Source organism: Dermacentor variabilis, chromosome 7 (genome assembly GCF_050947875.1).
Source record: "Dermacentor variabilis isolate Ectoservices chromosome 7, ASM5094787v1, whole genome shotgun sequence".
Taxonomy (NCBI): domain Eukaryota; kingdom Metazoa; phylum Arthropoda; class Arachnida; order Ixodida; family Ixodidae; genus Dermacentor; species Dermacentor variabilis.
This window is the reverse complement of record NC_134574.1, coordinates 107946234-107952905: the sequence shown is the minus strand read 5'-3', so window position 1 is coordinate 107952905 and position 6672 is coordinate 107946234.

Here is a 6672-nt window from a genome sequence, read left to right as displayed (position 1 = left end):
GAGAAAGAGTGTGCATGTCTCGTGTGGGCCGTTCAGAAATTGTCATGCTATCTAGCCGGCTCGAGGTTTATCATTGAGACGGATCACTGCCCTCTCCAATGGCTGCAGACCATCTCTCCCAAAAATGGCCGCCTCCTGCGCTGGAGCCTCGCTTTACAACAATATTCCTTTGAGGTGCGTTACAAAAAGGGGAGTCTCAACGGTAACGCCGATGGCTTAAGTCGAAGCCCCTAACGTAGGAATCAGCCTCAAAATTGTTTGTTACTGATGTTTTTCTTCCTGAGGCAGGATTTTTTTTAACATATTGCTTTTTTTTTAGTGTTTCAAAGTGATGATATGCTTTCTAGTGCAATTTTCCAATTTGTGGACGCGTTCTGAGTGATGCTAGACTACTGTAAGGAACTAGGCAGTGGTATAAAAAGGGGAAAGAGCCTGGCAGGGCTTAGTGAGGGTTGTGCCGTGCTTGCTGACTGAGCGGTTGAGTTTCAGCGTAGTTCTAACGCTTGCCGGGAACGAGAGCAAAAATGTGAACTCTCCCGAAGTCACTTTGCAGTGTCCCGTGCGAACCTGAACGAGAGAACGAGGCCTTCTCTGTGCGCTGCGCTCAAGAAACGTCGAGGGACGCCCGACTTCGGTTATGAGCATCATCGAGCGACATCCCTCCGGACAGCGGATGCAGTCCCCTGTCCATCGGGATCTCCTTCCCCCGGCGGGGCGGTCTGTTGCGTTTCGCCTGCGACACGCGGGTTTGCCGGCGCGACTGCGGCGGGGCGGCAGACATTTTGGCCCGTGCGGCGTCGCCGCAACGCTCCCCGCCAGGCGTTTCCAGGCATGTTCCGATGCCACGTGTCTTCATGTGCGTGTGTGAGTGTATGTGCCATTGTGCCCGAACCAGGCGATGCGACAGCAGGGGTCATCCTCCCCTTCCAGTCATTGTGCCTGAACCAGGCGATGCGACAGCAGGGGTCATCCTCCCCTTCCAGTCATTGTGCTTGAACCAGGCGATGCGAAAGCAGGGATCACCCTCTCATTCCAGTCATTGTGCCCGAACCAGGCGGTGCGACAGCAGGGATCACCCTCTCATTCCAGTCATTGTGCCCGACCGGCAGCGCTACGACAGTGTGCGTCACCATTAGCCCATTGTACATTCACGTGCTCGTCTATTGAGGGGTTCCTTCTTGCCCTCAACTGCGAGAGTATAAAAACAGCTGCCCCCGGACGCCAAAAGGAGGGCTCCGATTTCTTCTGTTGAGTAAAGTGCTCTCCCGTCTCTCTACTTCGGTCAACCTGACCGCCAACTCTTTGCGATGTTAAAATAAACAAGTTGTTTTGTTGTTACCAGTCGACTCATGCTTTGCCGGGACCTTCGGATGCTTCCAGTTGTACCCCAGGCCGCCAGGCCAACGCTACCCTTGGGGCTTGCGACCCAGGTACAACCACGGGCGTCAGCGCCGAGTTCCCAACAACCGATGCCATCGGTGGGATCCAAACACTAGCCACTTTATCGCTGTCGATTAAGTACTTTTTTTTTGTTTTTCTGTGGAGCTTGCGTGTTTTACTACATTCTTACACTGATTCTATTAGTCGTTGTTTGTATTGCTCGATAATACCTGACGATTTTCCTTGGACCAACAGTGGTAGATGCCTCAGGGTAAAACCAACGCTTCGAGAACGGGCTTCACTGGTCTTCGTCGTGATAGCAACTGCTCGACTTCTCTCGCAGTGTACTTGCCCTCCTCCACAAATAGGGTTGGGTAGAGTGAACCGGAGTGTACATAAATACTGCCAGGGAAAGAAGGTGCCCTTGTCTCGGAACGTCGGATCCCACCCGAGGCATTCCTTGTTCTACCAATGTTGAACATTACAAGTCGTATTCAAACAAATATACGGCGCAAGCTAAACTCAGACAGAGTACACATAGAGCACGGGTGTCGTAGGTGTTCTGCGTCCGCGCCTAGCTTGCGCCGCGAATTTCCTTAAATATTATACTACCAACAAGCTGAACACCAAGAGTATACTGCCCGTCTTCAACTTGTCTTGTTTCAACCAGCTTCTCCTGCTTTCATTTCACTACGCCATGAGGCTACTTTTAGGGTTAATGGCAATAATGATAACTGCGAGGGTTGCAGGCAGAATGCTGTAGCTTTACGTCACGGACTGTGTATTACGCAACCCGTTTCTGTACGCGTGAATATCAGGTACCTTTCCTTTTCAGGCATCCAGTCAGAGAGTAAGTACTTACCCATCCCGTACCTTGTTTTTTTCTTTTTTTTCTTGACAGTCTTCCTAGATGTCTGAGCGACAGCAGATCGCTTGCCGTTAGTACTAGTGTTTTTTTAAATTTTAAGACAAGCAGAAGTTGGGATGGCGCGTTATCTCTGTCACTTTTCGAGCGTATTCTGAGTTGTTTCATCTTTGGGATTTTTGAGCGTGCGAGTGATTTTCATGGCGGCAGGAAACATAGCACCGCTTTCATGCTCTTTGCAATTCGCGACCCTTTTGGTCGGGATCGATACGCTTGGGAAACGCCAAGCATGGTTTCATTCATTGCGTTGAACTGGAAAACTATTATCGATTTCTTGTTTGGACATTTCGGTTCTGTTCAAGTTCAGCTGCCTAACGAAAAAAAAAAAACGTATCCAGGTCATTTGACGTCGGACGCACGAAGAATTTCTTTCTTAGCGATAACTAGTTGCCGCCATCTTGCTCCAGCCGATTCTATCCATTACATGCAAACTGCTTAATTTTATCAACCCACTCAATTCTCTACCATTCACGCTTGCATTTTCGTCACTCCCTTCCTGTTACCTTATCAGATGATCGTTCATCTGCCACATACGCATTACACGGCCCTTGCAAGCCAATTTCGTTCTCTTAATTAAACAAAAACATAATGCGGTCTTGTAATCGCAAATGTAATGCGTCAGTTTGCTAATCCATGATTCTTGGTGTAATAAAGTTTGGCTGTTGCAGTATTATGAAGTTTCTTTCTTGTCCTCCACGTTTCTGCGTCAGTGGTAGAATTCGCTCTTTTCATCCGTAATTTGTTAGCAGTCATTCAATGACGTGAGAACGCCTGCCGAATGCGCTCCAATGCATTCACCTCGTGATTAGCTGAGACTATACTTCATGATCATTTCATCATCAGCCTGGTTACGCCCACTGCAGGGCAAAGGCCTCTCCCACACTTCTCCAACAACTCCGGTCATGTACTAATTGTGGCCATGCCATGCCTGCAAACTTCTTAATCTCATCCGCCCAGCTAACTTTCTGCCGCCCCCTGCTACGCTTCCCTTCCCTTGGGATCCAGTCCGTAACCCTTAATGACCATCGGTTATCTTCCCTCCTCATTACATGTCCTGCCCATGCATACTTTCATACTTTGTAGAAAATTATACCTGCACCATTTAACAATTATCTTGTCCCCAAGCAATAATCGTCATCTGTATTGTGTGCATTCTCCTTCTTTAACCCTGCGCGCCTCGTATTTCCAGATTACGAACGGCATGCGCGTTATCAGCGTGACATACCATTATGGACACAAAAGTATAGGGATTGCAGCGTTCTCAAAAAAATAAAAAATAATGTGCAAGGAAAACAGATTACGACTGTTCTGCGGGGCAAAATAAGCCTGAAAGGCTGTAAGCGTTTTTGAAACTGACGCTTCGCTGTCATGGGGGGCTGACAAACAATGACCGGCTTTTGTTCTCCAGAGTGCCTATCGCCCATTACCTTAGTTATTTTTAATTTTTATTCTCAAACATATTCCTATTACATACCAGTTCAAGTCGTAGGCTAACATTCGTTGCATGAGATGTGTCAGATTGCTTCATGTCTTCTGGAAACAATTAGTTGGCGATACGTTGCCCATTGGTCATTATCTCTAATCATCCACAATCGAGACTTCAGAATACTTCTGACTGACCTAAAATTGTCAATTCTCGCCCACGGTAAGCAGCAACAATTCTTTTCTTCAAATATGATCCGGTGATTGACCCTGCGCTAGCATGCGGGCAACGCCTTCCACGAAGAAAGAACATCGTGAGCGCACTAATTAAGGCCGGAGATGCTCTTTGTAGATAAGACGACATCAAGTGCAGCACGCGTGCGTAAAATAATCTTTGCGTGTCTAACAAAACTTCGTTATGTAACCCATTAGGAAGTTTTGGTTTGGAGCCTAAACTAAAGTTGCTTTAGGCTCTCAGTCATTTCAGGCTCATTGAGAGCAGACTCCTACAGCCAGCAGCAAACTAGCCGATGGCTGTGTAGCGGATGGGATCATGGCATTTGAGAAAAGCGGTCGAGGAAGGTTTCGGAGGTCGTTGCTGATATTACAGGACCCCATGATGATGCGCCCCAGCCAGACCACTGTGTCTCTTCTTTTTCTCAACGTGCTGTTCGACTAATGAACGGGAAGTACGCGGTTTCCGAGGTGTCAGGAAAAAAGAAAGCTCACAGTGCGCTTGCGAGCGTGTAAAGCGAATGTTTGATCCTTAGGTTAGGTTGGGTTAGTCTAACCTAACCAGATAATGTCCTGTTCCAGGTTTCTGGCACAGGGCATTATCTGGGGCTTGTATTCGTAAAGCCTATCGCCTGTAAGGGCTTTCGGTCATTGGCCGTCAACCTTCGCAAATGGTTCGTAGGGTATAACTATTGGCCGGAATTTTATCTTAAGAAAATTTTAGCGTAAGAGGCTTTTGTGAATACGGGCCCTACATACCATTGGTCAGTTTAAATACGTTTGTTGTGCTAATCTGCGGTTTTGCAAGATCGTATGGTGTTAAGCAGAGCCATTCTGAAAATTTCTGTGACCTGTAACAAGTGTATACCAGATGCCAAGTAACAAAAAAAAACTAACGAAGGTGCCCTTGCTTCCTTCACAGTTTCATGTAAGTAGAGTTTAGTATAAAAACCGCTACCTGACGTGTCGCTCCAACTGCGAACATCAATAAGACGTCAGAAAATGTCCATGAAGTGGCATTACTTCAGTCTATGCGCAACGCCAGCAGTGAATACTACGTTTGCAGCGGACATTCACAGTGCTACCCTGTAGATGTTTAAAGTTCGTAATGTGTTAAGCAGAGTCATCGTGCAATTTTCAATGGTCTATACCAAGTGCATAAAGGTGACAAGCAGCTACAGCAAAACTAACGAAGGCGCCCTTACTTCCCTCACAGCTTCAGATAAGTGGAGATAAGTAAAAAAACAGCTACCTGAGGTATCGCTCCAACTGCGAACGTCAGTAAAACGTCAGAAAATGTCCATGACGTGACATTACTTCAGTTTATGCGTATCGCCAGCAGTGAATACTGCGTTTGCAACGGGCATTCGCATTGCTACCCTGTAGATGTTTAAAGTTCGTAATGTGTTAAGCAGAGTCATCGTGCAATTTTCAATGGTCTATACCAACTGCATAAAGATGACAAGCAGCTACACCAAAAATAACGAAGGCGCCCTTACTTCCTTGACAGCTCAAGGTAAGTAGAGTTTAAAAGAAAAAAAAAAGCTTCCTGAGGTGTCGCTGCGACTGTGATCGTCAATACAATGTCAGCAAATGTCCATGCAGCAGCATTACTTCGAGTCCATACGTAATGCAAGCAGTGAATCCTACGCCTGCCGGGGGCAATCGCAGCGCACGCGGCGGGCATCTAACGCTCCGCATCGCATCTGTGTCACACATATATCACGCAATGCACATCACGATACGTCTGCCGCATGCCGAATGGCCAAGCAGTATGACCAGATACAGACTATTCTGTTAGGACATACTTTGCATCTGGTAGGGCTGTTAACTTCTTTATTATGTCCCGCCTAATACAGGTAGCATGTTCAAACAAATAAAGTTTTCAAAGACGATGCTATCGGAACTTGCAAAGCGCGATGCGTATAGGAGCTGGAGACCACATAAGGTTTGGGATATAATTGAAACATATCACAAAACACGTTTCTCTCCCAGTTTCTGGGAGTCTGATGATTCGGGGGCAGGCCGAAGACAAAGTCCGGTTGCATATCCCTGGGGCGTGCTTTGCGGGATAGTCTAAACATTAAGGTAAATTCGGATGCAGCACCCGTGATGCTGGTACAGCGGACGCCCAGCTGTGAATCTCTGTCACAAATTGGAACTATGTGTAGGAGGTCCGGCGGGTAGCCTCACTTGGCTTCGGACGTGTGCATCTTAATCGGTCATCGTTGGACATAGCGTACGATCTACGTGAATACGCGAGCCGCTTGCGTAAGCTAACTGAAGTGGGCCGCCGCTGTAATGCGCTTGTATTTGGCAGGTCTCTGCAAAGAAAAAAAAAAGAAAAAGCACCCTTATCATCCCGTGTGGCTCGCAAGCTGCAAGAAGACAATAAATGTATGCGTTGCAATAAATGGCTGGACTTGTGCGAACACACCGGGAGAAAATGTGCACGAAACCGCTGGCAAACAGCGTGGACGAGAGCGCACGGATCAAAACCAAGAGCATGGTCACGTGTTGGGAAGATTTTTCCAGGACAGGGAATTCGAAGGCAGGTTGCGCGGCGAAATGCTCCCCATCAGCTTATTTCCTTCCTCCATCTAGCAAACCTTTCCTTAAGTCCACGCATGTGTAATAAAAAGGCACAAAAGTAAGAAGGAACGCCAAGTAGAAGGATGCATTTGACATTAGGAAAAGCTATGAAAATCCTT